Source organism: Heterocephalus glaber, unplaced genomic scaffold, assembly GCF_053883595.1.
Source record: "Heterocephalus glaber isolate CG9 unplaced genomic scaffold, H.glaber_assembly_v1.0 deba00000676, whole genome shotgun sequence".
In the NCBI taxonomy this organism is placed as follows: Eukaryota; Metazoa; Chordata; class Mammalia; order Rodentia; family Bathyergidae; genus Heterocephalus; species Heterocephalus glaber.
The window spans coordinates 412,823-432,780 of NW_028258156.1; the positions used below are offsets into that span (position 1 = coordinate 412,823).

Below are 19,958 nucleotides of genomic sequence, written 5' to 3' on the forward strand. Positions count from 1 at the left end.
GCTAGATAATACAAGTGGCTTGTTAGCTATTACCTGCAAGATAGCACAGGTGCCTGTGACCTAGCCTTCACAAGTACACATAGTTACTCCCTTTATTTCCAACCCTGGCTCATTAAGTGCATTAGTTCTCCTATTCCCTACATGTGCCTTCCTTCACACCCCCTTGCAATGTTGTATAATCATAAATACTGACTAATCCAGAGCTCTTGGTCTTAGCCAAGACAGAGCTAAGATCAGGTGATCTTTAGCCAGGAGAGAGTTAATGATCAACTCCCAGCCCCTCAAGTAATAAACCATCATTTGTTATTCTTTATTTCTTGTTCTTTGTAATATTATTCTTTCATCCCCCGTTGTCCTCTCATCAGGCCACCAGACATAGCCCGGCAACTAGTCAGGCTATCAACCTGACAACTGGTAGGGCTATCAGCAATGACAAACGATGTACTACCATATATATATCCACTATCCAGTCTTAAGAAATCAACATATTTGTCATTATTAATAAAAAAATACAGGGAAGCAAGTGTCCAAAATTACATATAAAGATGTAAAAGCTCCAGTGTGAAGACACAATCTGAAGGGAAAAAATTACAAAAATGAAGATGAAACTAGAAGAAGCACAGGGACAAGATAATTCAGAAATCTACAGGGACAAAAGAGGACAGCAATGAGAAAAATAAACTGGAAATGAAGAATTAAGAATCAGAGAAAATGTTATCTATAGAAGATAAGAAAAGGAGATCCAATGATGTGTACCTATTGTCAAAAATATTAATATAACAATTACTTGAGAAACTCATTTGAATCCAGAGTATGAGATTAGCCTAAGCAACAGTGACCCCCACATATACAAATAATAAGAAAAATGTAAGAAAACATTACGGGGAAAAAAAGGCCTAGATTTACATATTTAAGGACACACTAAATCCAAGAAAAAACTGACCCAGAAAAATCTACACTATTAAAAACATAGTCTAAGTCAGGCATGGTGTTGCATGTCTGCAATCCCAGCACTCAGGAGGCCGAGGCATGTGGATCACTGCAAGTTCAAGGCTAGCCTGGAATGCATGCCAAACACTGTCTCAAAAAACAAACATACAAACAAAACAACAACAACAGCAACAGCAACAACATCAACAACAAAAATACCCCCAAAAATCAATCTAGTAAGTACTGCTGAAAACTTCAGATTTCATCCCCAGCACCAAAACAAAAGTTATCTTTGGACAGCCTGGCAAAATGATTAAGTCAATTATTAACAGGAAAGAAAATCAGATTGGTCTCAGATTTCTCCATAATAACATGTTACATTTACAAGTCTTTAAAAAATGCTTTTTAATAGCTCAAGTATATAAAAATCCACCCAAAATTTCATACTCTAATTATTTAAAAAAAAAATTTTTAAAGCATGCAAATAAGCAGTCTGTGGTTAAACATCTAAGAAATCTAGGCCCAGCTCAAAAGATTTTTATAAGCATGAACTTTAGCTCAGAGATACCTAGACAAACTGAAATATGACAACTGGCAGTGAGAATTGAATCTACTTAAGTGTAAAACTGAAACCAAACTGGGAACTATCATTAGATAATAACAGTGTATACTTAACAAAAGAGATGAAGGTGGAAAGGGTAGGAAGTTTCATTTGCCTGTTTCCTTATCTTTAATAACTGGATGTCAAAGGCATCATTTAAAGCTCACAAATCAAGGAGAAGTATAAAAATATTTAACCATGCAAAGTAAACACTGAGAAAATATGGTGACAAATCAGGACAGGGCTGAAGGTGTAGCTCAGTAGTAGCATGCTTGCTTATTAGTATGCTCAAAGCCCTGGGTTTGATCCCCGACATGAAGGGGAAAGAGGGAAGGAAAAAGGTAGGAGAAAACAGGGAGAAATAGAAAATATATTAATATCATCATTGCTCATAGAAATTAATAGTATTTCTGTTGAAAGATACAAGAATTAAGGCTATGACAAAGTTAAGCTTATGAAGGTAATCACTTAAAAAATTAAAATACAATTATTCCTAATTTTTAAAAAAGAATAAAAACTGATCACTTAGTGAACCATCTTTTTAAAAGCCACAAAACCAGAATATAATGACAGAATTAAAATTGGTTCACCATCTTAAGAAATGTAAATGGTCTAATCAACAGACTGAAAAAAAAAATTAGACTGGATTTCAAACAAAATCTAACCCTTCATTGTATCCAAAACAGGTACCTGACATGAAGATTCAGGAAAGATAAAGATAAAAGAAAAAACATTCATTAGACAAATAAAAACTAAAAGAAAGATAAAAAATGAAGAAACAGCCATGGCCCAATGCAGGACAACACAGCAGCTGTGCCCTAGCACAGTAGTGCCAGTTGGTACCTGACCAACTCCAATAACTCTGAGATTGTGGATTCCATCCCCTGGCCCCAACAATCCACCAACTTTTGAGCCAGCATGGGACAGCAAAGGTACCAATTAACTGACTGACCTGACTGTGGACAAGGTCAGCACTTGGGGAGAGAAGGTAAGCCTGGAGGGTCAGTAGACCCAGGAAGAAAGTACAGATATGCAGATCTGCACTAGCCCCAACAAAAGCACATAGCTATTGTAAACTACAAAAACAGCACAAGTGACTCCCTGGCAGTCTAGAGTTGGAGAAAAAACCCAGTTTAGTGCCTGTCATATTGCCACACAGAGTTTAATCAGGTGGGGTTGTTTAAGAATGTGCCACAGAACTACTGAACAACTCTACTTTAGGGTTTTCATCATTACCCTTCATTACCCTCCCACAGTGACTGAGTAAGAAACAGTGACGCGAGAGAGTTTAGAGAGTGTGGGCTAGACAGGCCCCCCCTCAGAAGTTTAAGCTCAGGCCAGGAAAGACAGGGGCTCTGCCCTCAATAGTAAGAAGCCAGGCCTAGCAGGTGTGGCTTTCAGAGGAGATGGGAACCAAAAGTGTTGGCATTAAGTCCAACAGTTTTGAACGCTCATCCTGAGGCCTATATTCAGCAGAGATCAGAAACCTGATTGCTTTTCTTATCTGCCAACATGAGTAAGGACACATCTCAGTTTAGACAGTTGCTGTAGTCTAGGATGAATGAACAGCAGGGCCTCTGGAGCAGGAAGGACACCTCTCTAACGCACAAAAGCTAGGCAGAAAAAATTGTGACTTGCTGGGTTCCAAGACTGCAGATCTGGAAAGAAACCATTCATTCAAAAATGGACAGCAATTTTTTTCTCTTTCTTTTTCATTTATTGGCTTTTGGAGACTTGGGGTTTTCTTCATTTTTTTTTCTTTTATCTTTTCTCTTTTTTTCTTTTCTTTTTGTCCTTTATTTTACTGTTTTTCTTCTTTTTCTTGTTCAATCTTTTTTCTTACAGTTATCTAATACCATTAATTTCAGTCCTCAATAGGATCCCCTATGTCACTTTTGGCTCCTCCTTCCCATCTTCCATTAATTTTTCAAATTTTACTTTTCTCATTCTCTGGTTTCCTACCTCCTCTATTTTTACTATATAATCATTAACATGTTCCTGTTGGCTTAAATCACTAGTGGTACATGCATGACTGTCCCACCAGGCAACTTGTACCACTGGTGATGAAAACAGATCTAATCACTTTTATCACAGCCTTTTTACAAAGAAAATTAATAAAAAGTTTATAAATGCACGGAATCTAGCTAGTTGCTTAAATCTGAATAATTACTGCCCAAATATAAATATTAATGCTATTCATCCCAATTAAAAATTATATTACTCAATAACTTCATTAAATTAAAAGAAATATATATTCAGAATAATTTCTCAATAACTACACTGATACCTTGGTTCACAAACCAATTGTTTGTAAACAATTCCATTCACAAACAGAAGCATTTGGCAAACTTGTTTTTGTTTGCCAACTCTGCATCAAGTGACAAACATGACTGTGGCCATCTTTCCCACACAAACACAAATGTAGCCATCTTCTCCAAAAATCACAGAACAAATTAAGTTCATGAATCAAGGTATCACTGTAATTATTTAAATTTTAACAAAGAAATCTTAAAAGTACCCCATGCAGTTGCAACTGCTGCACCATAAATTAGCTTTATTACAATTTTTAATACTATTTTAATATTTTCCTTAAGGAACTGTAATATGATGATATGTGGTCTGCTAAATCATCCTTTCTTAAATTACTGTAATCAAAGAACCCCTGAGAAGCAGTACAAGTTACTTAGTGGCACAGTGATAAATATACCACCAGTGTTCCAAGCCACCCAATGGGACAGTCAATTCAAATCAAGAGCCACCCAGCAGCAAGACAGATGAATTACAACCCCATCATGAATATGTTAAGCTTTATGAATCTTTAGATAGCTGCTACTGTTGAATACTATTCTGTTGTTAGTGGAGGTAAAGTTGTTCATTTAGTAGACACTTACTGTAGGTCTATTTGGTTTGTCAAATTGTTTATACTATAATTATTGATCTCTTTTCTATAGTTAACATGTTCTTGTTTGCTTGAACCACTGGTAGTACATGTATGATTGTTCCATCTGGCAGCCTATACTCTGATGAGACTATCCCATCAGAGGGACAGTTATGCAGATGGGACAGTTACGCAGATACCACTAGTGGTTCATGCTGATAGCAACGTAACATATTCAAATCACAGCCAACTGGCAGTGAGACATTCGAATTATGACCCTGTCATGAATGTGTTAAAGGCGGTACATTATTGGATTTTGGGTATGACAATATCCAGGTTGTCTTTGATGCCATTATTGTTGCTGCTCTTCACTACCACACCATAGCCAAATTGACAAGAGTTGTTGCAGTTAATTGGTTTTCCCTGTATGCCAATATTTGGATTGCCTTTGTATCATTAACAATACTGCAGCCCATTCCTGGAGAACTGGCCACAAGGTCAAATATGCTACAACCTCCACTCACAAATAAATGAAGGTAGTCAGTTTCTGGGATAGAAGAAGAGGACTATAGTTAGCCTCATCCAGAGTACATCACCAAAAACCAGACAATAAAGAGGTCTCCATACAAGCTGAAAGTCTTCTACTATAATCAATTAGCAGGTCTCAGCACAAAAAGGCTCCAAAACCTCCTAACTCCCCCAAAGCTAATAGATGGGGCAGGGAGGTAGCAGAAATCAAAAGCCTACCAAATTATTCAATGCAACCAAATTATTAAAACACAAACAAATTATTCAAAAGGATAACAGTAGAGACAAAAACAAAACAAAAACAACAAGAAAAATACAGACGGATAAGGTGCTTGGCAGCTTCAAAGAAGATATAACTGAACAGATAATTGACATAAAATAACAATCAGTGAGTCTACAGAAGACACTAATAAAAAGCTAACTGAAATAAAACAATACAAAACATGAATGTCTACTGTAGAAAACAACCAGGTCCATGAAAAGATACCAAACAGAAACTCAACACATTAAGAATTCTATTCAAAGTATGGGCAGCAGAAGCAACCACTGTGAGGACAGAGGGTCAGAAACAGAAGACAGGATTGTAGTCAGTGACCATTATTGAGAAGTAACTTAGAAACAAAAAAATGAATATGAAAAATAGATCTGACAGCTGTTGGAAATATAAGGCTAATCTATAATTAACTAAAATTAGTGAAAAATCAGAAGATAGCACAAATGGGAAAAAAAAACCAAACCCCAAAACCAAAAAAACCCCTGTTAACAGAAATAATGGCAGAGAACTTTCCAAATATGGGAAAAGAATTTAACATAAAGGTAAGTGATACATGTAGAATCTGAAATAACCCAAGATCAGAAAAGAACTTCTCAAATGATATTTCATACTCAAAATCCCAGAAGTTCAACACAAGAATAGAATCTTAAAAGGTTTTAGAAAAAAACATCCAATCACTTATAATGGTTAACCCACTTGAATTACAGCAGACTTCTCAGCATAAACCTTAAAAGTAAAATGAGCCTTCAAGTGAAGTGTTCCAAATCCTAAAAGAAAACAACATCCAACCCTGACTGATATATCCTGTGAAACTAATGTTCAAAACTGATGGTGAATGCTGGGACACCAGCAGCATGGGCACACAGGCCACAGCCAAAGGCCTGCCTGGACACCATCTGTAAGGGTGTCCAGGCCCCAGCCAGAGGCCCGCAGGGAAAGCAGCACAGTGGGAATCCAGAAGGCCATCATTCTGAGCCCAGGAATTAGTGCAGTGGTGAGCAGCAGAGAGAAGGCTCTCACTCTCTGAGGCTTGTTGAGAACTGAAGCCCACTGGGAGAGCAAAGAGTCACCTCAAGAAAGGCTCAAAAGACTACAGCAGCTAGTGAGTTGTTGGGGTCAACACCTATCAAAACCAGACTTCTTGGGGGAAAGGGCGGCTCGAACCTGCAGTAGAACTGTGCAGAGTTCAAACCCGAAGGAGGTCTAGGAGCTCAATTCCAGCCTCACAGCCAGAAAGCAGCCTGAACTTCAGTGGATGATGGCTGGCTTGCTGAGATCAGTTGACACAAATCTGTACACTACCCACATTGTCCAACGGGGACAAGAGAGACACACCTTGAAGGAGATATATTTTCCTTCTTTTCTTTTCTCCTCCTTCTTCATTCTTGCCTTTCTTATTTCCGTTTTTGTCATTTTTTCTTGATTGTTCTTATTTTTATAAGAGCAAGAATACAGTTTCTGTTTTTTCTGTTGATGTTAGTTTGTTCTGTTCTTGTTTCTGTTCCTTCCTTCTCTCTTTACCAGTTTCCCAAGGTTCACACAATCTTCCTGTGTCCTCTACCCTTACCTTTAACCTTTCCCTCTCCTTCTATTTCTCTACACCCCCAACTCCTTCTACATCTCTCCAGAAGGCAAATTTGCTATATTGTTGCTTACTGCAAATATATTTCTGGATGGTTCTACATTGACATATAACCACAAGTCTGGTTCATGCAGTCAAAGGTGGTGGATAAATAGATACAACAGTTTGTCATTTTCTAGGCTGTTTGATGCTATTGTTGATGCTGATTGTATTACTTTGGCCACAGTGACGTGATTGTTCTAGTCAGTTGTCCTTTCTGGTATACCAAGACTGAGACTGACTAAGGGCCATTACAGACTCAAAACCCAGAGGGCAACTAAACCTGGAAGACAATCCAAGAAGTAGCCATTCCTTGGTTCTAAATACTCGCAATAAGCAATTTACAAGTAGCAATCCAGGAATTAAACCAAAAACATCATCAACAACAAAAAAAGTAGAAATTAGAAGTCACCTAAATAAGACTGAAAACCAAACTTCCAGATCCCGAAAGGCAACTCCAAGGGACAATGAGATAGAACACTCCAAAATTCAACCACCTGGACTCCCTGAACTGACAATGAAAGTGGATCTGGAAAAAATTAAATCAGAAATGATTTCTCAGATAACAACAGAGATGGTGTCCATAGTGAAAGACATGATTAATAACGCTAGAGCAGACACAGATTAAAAAAAAAAAAAAAAGGAGCTGAGAAAATGATGAAATCCTAGCATAGGAAAGAAATGGAATCCATAAAACAAATTAAAATATCCAGGAGATTAAAAACTCCATTTAAAGTTTACTCCCCCCAAAACAAACAAACAAAAAAAACAAAGTTTACGCAGCAGAATGAGCCAATGTGAGGACAGAATATCAGACATAGAAGACAGGATTGTGATTGGTGATCAGGAAAAAAAGATTTCTTAAAAATAGCAAGGGACAAAAAGAAATCAATCCAGCAGCTGCTAGATGATGCAAAGAAGAACAACATAAGACTGATCAGAGTTAATGAAAAAACAGGAGATAGTGCAAATGACATTCAAAAACTGTTCACAAAAGTAATGGCAGAAAACTTCCCAGGCAGGGGAAAAGAATTTGACATACAGATAAGTGAGGCATATAGGACTCCAATTAGCCATGATTTAAAAAAAAAAAAAAGTACATCTAGGCATATAAAAGTCAGGATTCAAGAAATCCAACAGAAGAACAAAATTTTACAAGCAGTTAGAGACAAATCACATACAAAAGAAAGCCCATCAGAATCACAGCAGACTTCTCAACACAAACTCTAAGTCAAGAACAGCCTGGAGTGAAATATATGAAGCTCTAAAAGAAAACAACCTCCAATGCAGACTGATGTACCCTGCAAAACTATCTTTCAAAATCGATGAAGAAATAAGATACTTTCATGACAAAGAACATCTGAAGAACTTCATGAATACCAAACCAGCACTCCAAAATATTTTTAACAATATCCTTGGAAAAAACGAGGGTCACAACCACACGAAGAACAGAATGAAACCATCAGGCAAGACAAGCAATTAAATGCCAAGAGGGAGGGAATTCAACAACAAGAAAAGATCATGACAAAGAGAAGTAAATACATATCAGTTATAACCATCAATGTTAATGGTCTCAATTCACCAATCAAAAGAAATAAGACTAGCAGAATGATCAAGAAGATCCAACAATATACTGCATACAAGAAACACATTTAGTTCAAAAAGAAACTCACAGACTGAAAGTTAAAGGGTGGAAAACAACACTCTACGTGGTAGGAACCCCGCAAAAAAAGCAGAAGTAGCTATCCTATTTGCAGACAAAATGGATTTCAAACCAAGACTAATTAAGAGACACAAAGGAGGTCACCGCATCCTTGTAAAGGGAACAATCCAAGAAGAAGAGATGACAATCATAAATAAAAATGCCCCAAATACTAGTGCACCCAGCTATATAAAATATTAAAAATATTTGAAAAATCAAATAAGCACTAAAACAATAGTAGTGCAGGACCTCAATACCCCACTATCACAAATAGATCAACTGAAAAAAAAAAAAAACCCAAAAAATCAACAATGAAATACTAGAATTCAACCAAACTCTTGAACAAATAGACTTGACAGATGTTTATAGTGTTCCACCTGACAAAATCAGAATACACTTTCTTATCAGCTACACACAGGTCATCCTCCAAAAGAGACCACATACTTACTCATAAAACATGTTTAAGTCAATGCAAAGAAACTGAAATTATCTCCTGTATATTATCAGATCATAGTGTGATGAAATTGGAGATCAACAGCAAAAGAAACCACAAGAACTCCATAAACAATGGAAATTGAACAACATGCTCGTGAACAGCCAATGGGTCACATAAGAAATTAAAGAAGAAATCAATTTCTACAATTAAATGATAATGACAAAACAACATTTCAGAACTTATGAGAAACAATGAAAGCAGTCCTATGAGGGAAATTCACAGCAGTGAATACCCATATTAGGAAAACAGAGTGAGCTCAAATAAACAACCTAATGCTGAACCTCTAGCTTCTAGAAAAAGAAGAGCAAGACAAACCCAAAACTCATACAAGGGAGGAAATAATAAAGATCAGAGCAGAAATCAATGCGGTGCAGACTAAGAGAATGATACTAAAAAAAAAAAAATCAATGAAGCAAAGAGTTGGTTCTTTGAAAGGAAAGAAAAAACAACTGATAAACCCTCAGCCAATCTTATCAAAAAAAAGAAAAAGGAAAGAAAAGAAAAGGCCCAAATTCATGCAATTAGGAATAAAAAGGGTGAAATTACAAGGGACCCAGGAGAAATCCAGAGGATCATCAATACCTACTTTGACAACCTATACACCAATAAGATGAAAAATACAGAAGAAACAGGAAGATTTCTAGATACATACGAATTACCAAAGTTCAAAGAAGAAGACTTAAAATTCTAAACAACCCAATATCAATCAAGAAATTGAAACTGTAATTAAAAACTTACCAAAAACCTTTTAAAGAAAAGCCCAGGTCCTGATGGGTTCACTGCTAAATTCTGCAAGACATTTAGAGAAGAACTATTGCTACTGTTTAAGCTCTTCAGTGAAACTGCAAGGAAAGCAATACTCCCAAATTCATTCCTGGAAGCAAGCATCCCCTTGATCCCCAAAGCAGAGAAAGACCCAACTGAAAAAGAGAACTACAGGCCAATCTCCCTAATGAACATAGACACAAAAATCCTCAATAAGATACTGGCAAACACAATGCAGAAGATCATAAAAAAGGTCATACACCCTGACCAAGTGGGATTCATCCCAGCGATGCAGGGATGGTTCAACATATGCAAATCAATAAATGTAATAAACTATAACAGAACCAAGGACAAAAACCATATGATAGTTTCAACAGATGCAGAAAAAATGTTCGACAAAATTCAACACACATTCATGATAAAATCGTACAAAAAATTAGAATAGGGAGTCTTTATCTCAGTCTGATAAAAGCCACCTATGAAAAACCAACAGCCAATATCATACTAAATGGTCAAAAACTGAAATCCTTCATGCTAAAATCAGGAACAAGACAAGGATGTCCACTATCACAATTCCAGTTCAATATAGTTCTGGAAACATTAGCCTCAGCAATTAGACAAGAAAAAAAGAAAGAAAAGGAATCAAGATAGGAAATGAAGGAGTTAAATTGTCATTATTTGCAGATGACATGATACTCAATACAGAAGACTCCCAAAATTCCACCAAAACTCTTCTAGACTTAATAACTAAATTCAGCACAGTAGCTGGATACAAGGTCAACACACAAAAATCAATAGCGTTCCTGTATACGAACAGCAGACACTGAGAAAGAAACTGGAGAAACAACTACGTTCACAATAGTCTCCAAAAAAATGAAATACCTAGGAATCAATCTAATGAAAGAAATCAAAGACCTCTACTCTGAAAACTACAGCACTCTGAAAAAAGAGACTGAAGAGGATAACAGAAAATGGAAAGACATCCCTTGTTCCTGGGTAGGAAGAATCAATATAGTGAAAATGGCCATACTTCCAAAACTGTTATATAGATTCAAAGCAATCCCAACTGAAATTCCAACAGCATTATTTCACAGAACTTGAGAAAATAATCCAAAAACTCATTTGGAACCAGAAGAGACCTAGAAGAGCAAAACCAATTCCAGGTAACAAAGATAAGGTAGGGGGTATCACAATCCCCAACTTGAAACTATACCACAAAGCTACTGTTATAAAAACATCATGATGAGCGGGGATTTAGCTCAGTGGCATCATGACTGCCTGGCAAGCACAATGTCCTCAGCTGAATTCCTAGTACAAAACAAAACAAAACAAAAACAAAACCCGCCATGGTAATAGCAAAGAAACAGACCCGAGGATCAACGGAACAGCTTAGAAGATGCAGAACCAACTCCAGACATACTCAGCCACTTCATCTTTGACAAAGGAGCCAAACATCCTCGCTGGAGGAAAGATAGACTCTTTAATAAATGGTGCTGGAAAAAGTGGGCTTCAATTTGCCAAAAATTAGAACTAGACCTGTATCTCTCACCATGCACTAAACTAAAATCAAGATGGAGTAAAGATCTAAATATTAAAACAGAAATACTAACCTGTTGGAAGAGAGGTTAGGTAGAACTCTTGAAGACACTGATGTAGGAAAAGACTTTATGAATAAAACCTCAGGTGCACGTGAACTACCAAAAGAAATCAACAACTGGGATCTCTTATTAAAAAGCTTCTGCACAGCAAGATAAACCACTAACAGAGTGAAGAGACAACCCACAATGTGGGAAAAATTTTTTTACCAGCTATTCCTCAGACAAAGGTCTGCTATCTAGAATATATAAAGAACTTTTAAAAAAATCAGACCTCCCAAATTTAAAGACCCAATCCAAAAATGGGCATCTGAAATGAATAGACATTTCACAGACAAGTAAGTAGAAACAGCAAATAAACATATGAAAAAATGCTCAACATCACTGGTCATCTGAGAGATGCAAATGAAAACAACACTGAGATTCCACCTCACTCCAAAAAAAATGGCTGCTATCAAGAAATCAACCAATAACAAATGCTGGCGGTGTTGTGGGGAAAAAAGGAACCCTTCTCCACTGTTGATGGGAGTGTACACTGGTGCAATCACTGTGGAAGACAGTATGGAGATACTTCAAAACACTAGGATTAGAGGTCCCATTTGATCCAGGTTTCCCCTGCTGGGTATCTTACCAAAAGAATTAAGCATCATACCACAGCAATATATGAGCATCCATGTTTATAGCGGCACAATTTGTGATAGCTTAAACTTGGAAACAGCCCAATTGCCCATCAAATCGGTAAAGTGGATAAAGAAAATGGGTTTTTTAAAAATATAAAATGGAGTACTACACAGCCATAAAGAATGAGACATTAGAGACATTTATAGCTAAATGGATGCTCATTGAGGCCATACTCTTACATGAAATAAATAGGACACACATATGTAAATAGCAAACAGTTTCTCTGGTGTGAGAAACTCAAAGTGTAAATGAGGATCAAAATGTATAATAAATAATGTGAAATAGGAAGAAAAGGTCCAAAGGGGAAGCGGGAGGAGGAAGGAAAGAAGGGAAAGGAAGTTCGATCCCTGGAACCAAAAAAACAAAAACAAAACAAGAAGGGAAAGGAAAATATATGAGAAAAGGAAAAAACAAAAACAAAGTCTTTGTAAACAGGGAGGAGTGGAGGGGTTGAGGGGAGGACAGAGGAATGGGGAAAAAAGTAAGAAATAAAATATATGATGTAAAAGAAAAAATTCCCAATGATGAATGTCATCATATTGTATACCTAAAATGTACCAAAAAACTTAATGAATTAAAAAAAACTGATGGAGTAATAAGATACTTCCATGACAATGAGCACCTAAAGAAATCCAGGACAACCAAAGCAGTACTCCAAAAAATTCTCAACGATACCCTAGAAACAGACAATGAAATGAGCAATGCTAAAAAAATCTAATACAGTGAATACAACAGGTAGGTTGAGTAGTTAAGTAGAAGGGAAAGAAAAGGAATCAAATGGAAAAATAATGTAATGACAGGAATAAGTAAGTCAATACCTCTCTGTACTAACTGCCAATATAAATGGTCTAAATTCCCAATCAAAAAACACAGATGAGCAGAACTCATCAATAAACAAAACCCAAGGATATGCTGTATACAAGAAACACATTTATATCAAAAGAAATCAACAGATTGAGCCGGGGTGCTGGGGCGCTCTCAGCATGGCAGTGTTTTCTGGTCCTGCCGCGCCAATTCTGTCTCTGAATCCCCAGGAAGAAGGCGAATTTCAGAAGGAAGTGGAGCAGGTTCGGCGTCGCGTGACCCAGCAAAAAAAACAAGAGCAAAAAAAGAAAGAAGAACTTACGCCTGGAGTAATTTTTGTGGGTCACCTACCTCCAGTACTTTTTGAATCCCAGATCAAAGAATATTTCTCCCAATTTGGCAATATTACAAGATTCAGACTGTCCAGAAGTAAAAGGACTGGAAATAGCAGAGGCTATGCCTTTGTGGAGTTTGCATCTGGGGATGTTGCCAAGATAGTGGCTGAAACGATGCACAACTACCTCTTCGGTGAAAGACTCCTGGTCTGTCGTTTTATGCCGCCCAAAAAGGTACATAAAGATCTTTTTAAAGGCTGGCAAGTTCCATATCATCATCCAGTATACCCAGCAGTGAAACAGTATAATCATAAGCGGACACTTCTACAAAAGTTGCGGATGGAAGATTGCTTTAAAAAGAAAGAAAAATTACTAAGGAAGAAATTAATTGCAAAAGGAATTGATTATAATTTTCCTTCAATAGTTTTATCTACCAAGAAGAAAGAGGTTTCAGACAAAAAAGAGATTTCTGTAAAAAAGAATAAGGCTTCAGGCATACCTAAGAAGAAGAAGAAAAGGGTTTCAAAAGGCTCTTTTGTCACTCCCAATAAGACTGTGGATAGCCAGAGTGCCACACCAGTTTGTACACCAACATTTTTGGAGAAATGAAAATCTTAAGTGGCTGAAATGAATGATGATAAAGATGATGAAATAGTCTTCAAACAGCCTGTATCCAGTGTAAAGGAAACACCAGAGACTCCAACACCCACTCATTCAGGGGAAAAAAGACAAAGGTGAAGAAAAAGCAAACAGTGATTTTGAATGTACTGTGTGCAGCATACCTTACAAGAAACTGTGATTTGTTGTAAGGGCTGACTCCTGTATTACACTAGATACAACCAAATCAACTATTAAGACCTTCAGAGGAAAAACATACTGATTGTTTCAGATCTGTAAGGAAAGCAGTGAGTAATTTTGGCTTATCTGCCCTTGATGAGATCTGGGGAACATTGCAGCCTGCAGTGCAGGCTCACAGTGCCTTTGTCCTGGTCTCCTACTTTTGTGTTTAGCTCCCCTTGGTTTACCTTGCCTATACGTCACTGTTGACTGCAGGTTGAAGTACTGAAGGGTTGTGGCCTTTTGCCACCAGCAAATGAAGTTCATCAGTTTTGCTTGAAAAAAAAGAAAGAAATCCACAGACTAAAAATCAAAGGATGGAAAACAACATTACATGCAATGAGAACCCAAAAAGCAGGACGATCTACTGTCTTTTCAGACAAAATGGATTTCAATCCAAAACTAGTTCAAAGAGATAAAGAAGGTCACTACATATTTGTTAAGAGAACAATTCAATGAAAGAGATAATATAAATATATATGTATTGAACACCAGGCATGCCCAACTTCATAAAATAAACACTGTTGGACATAAAAGATCAGATAAACATCAATACAATTGTAGTGGGGGACTTCAACACCCCACTGTCATAATTAGATAACTAGACCAAAAAACAATCAACAAAGAAATAATGAGAGTTGAACCAAACCTTTGAACAAATGGACTCAATAGCTATTTACATAATGTTCCACCCAAAACAACACAATAGATATTCTTCGCAGCAACACATGTAACTTTCTCCAAAACAGACCACACACTAGCCAATAAAGCATGATTAATAAATGCAAATAAACTGAAATTATCCCATGCATATTATCAGCTCATAGTACAATAAAACTAGAAATCAATGGCAAAGAAACAATACAAATTATGTAAACATATGAAAATTAAAGAATACTACTCTTGAATAATCAATGGGTCACACAGAAAAATCAAAGAAAGACAGTTCCTAGAATTAAACAATAACGGCAGTACAACATACTAGAACCTTCAAGACACAATGAAAGCGGTCCTAAGATGGAACTTTTTTTTTTTTAAGATGGAACTTTATAGGTATGAATGCCCATATCAGCAAATGAGACTGAGCCCAAATAAATAACTTAAGGATGTACACTTCAAGGTCCTAGAAAAACAAAAACACTCCAAATTCAAAGTCAGTACAAGCTAAGAAATTATAAAGATCAGAGCAGAAATCAATGAAAACAATACAAAGAATTGATAGATCAATGAATCAAAGAGTAGTTTCTTCAAAAGAATAAACAAAAGACAAACCCATAAAGGTCTTAGCAAAAAAAAGGAAAGGAAAGAACAAATAAATGTAATTAGCAATAGGAAAGGTTAGCTGGGCATAGTTAGCTGAATTACATGCCTGTAATCCCAGCACTCAGAAGGCTGAGGCAGGAGGACTATTACAAATTCAAGACCAGCCTGGGCTACATAGTGAGTTCAAGGCCAGCTTGAACTACATAGCAAGTTCCCATCTCCAAAAGAAGATTGAATAAGTAAATGAAATAAAATAGAAAGAAAAGAAATGAGCAAGGTGAAATCACAATGGATACTGCCAAAACACAGACTGTTTCAACTACATCAGAAGCCTGTCCTAGATACAAAGAATTATCAAAAGTTAACCAAGAAGATATAAAACCCTGAATAATTCAATTATAGTCAGTAAAACTGAAGCAGTAATTTTTAAAAAACCTTCCAACTAAGAAAATCCCAGGTCCAAATGGACTGACTACTGAATTCTTTAAGAACTTTAGGGAAGATCTAATACCAATACTCCTCAAACTAATGAAATTGAAAGGGAAGCAGTATTCCCAAAGTCATTTCTGAAAGCTAGCATTACCCTGATTCCAAAAGCACACAAGGACCCAACTGAAAAAGAGAACCAGGGACTAATCTCTTTAATGAATACAAATGCAAAAATCCTCATCAATATAGTGGCAAACAAACTTCAACAAATCATTAAAAAGATATCTCATGGACTCAAGGATGATTCAACATATACAAATCAATAAACATAATACATCACATAAATAAAAGCTTGGACAAAATCATACGATTATGTCAACAGACACAGAAAAAGCCTTTGACAAAATCTAACATTCATTCATGACAAATACTCTGAAGAAAATAGGTATTGAAGGACTTTATCTCAATTTGATAAAGGCCATTTATGACAAATCAACTAGCCAACATCATATTAAATGGGTAAAAACTGAAAGCCTTTAAAATCAGGAACAAGGCAAGGATGTCCACTATCACCACTCCTGTTCAATACAGTATTCGAAACATTAGCAAGAGCAATTAGGCAAGAAATAGAAATAAAAGGGGTATGTATAGGAAAGGACAAAGTCAAATTATTATTTGCAGATGACTTGATCCTCTACTTAGAAGACAAAAAAAAAAATCCTCCAAAGACTTAGAAATAATAACCAAATTCAGTAATATAGTAGGATATGAAACCAACACAAAGAAATCAGTAGCATTCCTGTACACTAATGAGAACGAAATTAGGAAAAAAATACTATTTACAATAGCACCAAGAAAAATTAAATACTTATGACCTAAGGAAAAATTAAATACTTATGACCTTATAACCTAAGGAAGTGAAATACCTGTACAACAAAAACTACAACATTGTGAAAAAAGAAATCAAAAAGGACATCAGAAAATGGAAAGATATCCCCTGTTCCTATAAGCCAGTGATGATAAACTTTAATTTAGAGCTTTCAATGATACAAACAGCCCACTGTGGCATGCGTGCCACTACTACAGGCAGAACCAAAATTGTCAAAATGGCCATACTTCCAAAATTGATATACAGATTTAAAGCAATCTAATCAAAATACAATACCATTCTTTATAGAACTGGAGAAAATAATCCTAAAATTCATATTAAACCAGAAGAGACCCAGAATAGCAAAAGCAATATTACAAGGCTTATAGTTATAAAAACAGCATGGTACTGGCACAAAACCAGACGTGAGGATCAATGGGACAGAACAGAGGATGCAGAAACAACCCTAAGCACATTCAACTATTTGATCTTTCATAGAGAGGCCAAAAACATAAACTGGAGGAACCATAGCCTCTTTAATAGTGTTGGGAAAACTGGCTACCCACTTGCAGAAGATTGACTCTAGACTCATATCTTTCACTATGTTCTAAACTGAAATCAAAATGGGTCAAAGAACTAAATGTTAAAACAGAATTACTCAAACTGCTAGAAGATAAAATAGGTAAAACTCTTGAAGTCATAGGAGTAGGCAAGGACTTTCTGAACAGAACCCTAGTTACACAGGAAATAGTACCAAGAATCAACAAAAATGATCATATCAAATTAAAAAGCTTCTATAACACCAAAAGAAACAACCAACAAAGTGAAAAGTAAACCTATAAAATGGGAAAAAGATTTTGCCAGCTATTCCTTGGTCAAGAGACTAGTATCTAATCTATACACAGAACTTAAAATAATCAGACCCCCTCCAAGTAAAAGACTCAATCAAAAAATGAGCAACTGAAATAAACAGACACTTCTTTGAAGAAGTACAGATGGTCAATAAATACCTGAAAACAATGTTCATCATCTATGGCCATTACAGAAATGCAAATTAAAACATTAAGATTCTATCTTAGTCCAGACAGAATGTCTATCATCAAGAAATCAAATAATAACAATGCTGGTGAGGCTGCAGGAGAAAAGGAACCCTGCTTCATTGCTGATAAGAATGTAAATTAGTACAACCACCATCAAAGTCAGTATGGAAATCCCTCAGAAAGCTAAAACTAGAAATTTCACTTGACCCAGCTATTCCCCTTCCAGGTATCTTCCTAAAATAGTTAAAGACATCATATTACAGTGATACATGCATACTCATGTTTATAGCAACAAAACTCTTTTAACAGGAAATCTTGGAAGATGCCTCTATGTCCATCAACAGATGCATAAAGAAAATGTGGTATTTACAGATAATGTAGAACTAGTGGGCCATAAAGGATAAATTTGAGTCATTTGTAGGAAAACAGATGTACCTGGAGACCATAATGATAAGTGAAATAAATTAGACACACAAACTTATATATTGCGTGGTTTCTCTTACATGTGAAACCTAAAATACAAATAAAGAGCAAAATACATGATAGATAAAAGGAAGGACACAGAATTTTTTCAAATGAGAAGGGGATCAAGATGGTGAGAAAGGGAGGGAAGAAGGGGTGTGTGATGAAAAGAAATTGAGATGTTTTATGCGCATGTACCAACTGCCCCTCAAAAAAGTAATCATTATGTACTGCAAACACGTATTAGTAAAAATTACAAACTGAGGCAAAGGGGAAGTGGGAGGGGCAGGGGAAAGGAAAGAAGGGAATGGAATTAGTATGAGAAAATGAAAAAATGGAAACAAAGTCTTTGTAAATAGGGAGGGATGGAGGGGTTGAAGGGAGGGCAGGGGAATGGGGAAAAAAAATAAGAACCAAGAGTAAAGGTGCAAATTTCCAATGATGAATGTCATTCTATTGTATACCTAAAATGTACCAATAAAAATTAAAAAATACAAACTGAAAAAAATATATAGAAAACAATGTATCAGCCTAATAAAAACTAAACGAAATGAATGAATTATATATATAGTCTTATTATGATGTAAAGTTGAATCTAAGGAAAAGTTTTTAAAGCAGACAGGAGCTTTCATAATACTGAAAAATGCAATTTACACCCAAGTAATAATAACTGTAAATGTTTATACCCAATAACAGCATCAACATTCATGAAGCAAAAAAAGTCTATGCGCTATACAGAAAAATACAAACATTACTGGTACTAGACTTTAATTCACCTTGGCCCATGGGAGAGCAAGTGAACCTTAAATGGATATTAAAGAACATTTAAACTGACCATGAATATTGAACATCTGCCAAAACTGATCATGTATTAGGAACGAAAATCATGGTAAATTTAAAAAATGTAGAAATAATACAAACAACATTCTCTTACGAAAATGCAGCAGAACTAGAAAACAAATGGCAAGACCACGGTGAGAGCAGTAATGGTTAACCTTTTTAGAGCTTTTAATTATACCAACACCCCACTGTAGCAAGCATGCCACAGGTTTGCCATCACTGGTATAGTTTCTCAACATTTGTATATTTAAAGATATTATCACATAACTTTCGTGTTAAAGAAGATATCCCAGGGCTGGGGATGTAGCTCAATGGTATAGAGCCCCTGGGTTCAATTCTGTGTAATGAGTCACCCCCAAAAAAAGTGACAATAATAAAAACAGTATTTATCAAAACCTATGGAACAGAGTTAAAACATCTTTAGAGAAAAATTCATAGCTTGCATACTTAAGCTGAAAAATAAAGATGAAAGTAAATAAATCAAGTAATATCCTCAACAAATTAAACTCAAAAAAAGCATGCCCCAGGAAAGCAAAAGAAAGCAACTGTTAGCTAACAATAAAAAGGTTAGCGAGGTACAAACACAAATATGTAAATTAAGAATAAATTGGGAGTCAGGTTCCTGTATCCTAGCACTCAGGAAGGCTGAGACAGGAGGACTGAAAATTCAAAGTCCTGCCTGGTCAACTTGAGAGATTCTGTCTCAAAATAAAAAACTAAAAGGGCTGGGTGTGTAGGTCAGAGGCAGAGCGCTTCTGAGTTCCCCAGTATGGCAAAAAAGGACAGATTGAGGGAACAATCACATTATGATAGAAAGTAAATATCATTAGAGATTTCTTTGGTCAGTTTTATGAGGCAATGAGGCTGATCGTTTTCTATAAAGAAAACTGATTAAAGACAGAAATTTGTCAGACATTAGTTTCCAAAGTAAAATAAATAGTTGTTTAAGCGGGATCCTTCAAAAAAAGATAAGGTCTAGACATTGCCACAGGGAATTATACCAACTCTT

The 19,958-nt window shown here is 36.1% G+C and overlaps 1 protein-coding gene and 1 pseudogene across 4 annotated transcripts in view; one reads left to right on the forward strand and one right to left on the reverse strand.

Moving 5' to 3' along the window:
* Nucleotides 1–19,958, reverse strand: part of Znrf2 (zinc and ring finger 2) — a 148,224-nt gene that overhangs the window by 65,104 nt on the left and 63,162 nt on the right. The gene's annotated exons all lie outside the window — the stretch shown is intronic.
* Nucleotides 13,055–14,067, forward strand: LOC101725974 (MKI67 FHA domain-interacting nucleolar phosphoprotein pseudogene; annotated as a pseudogene).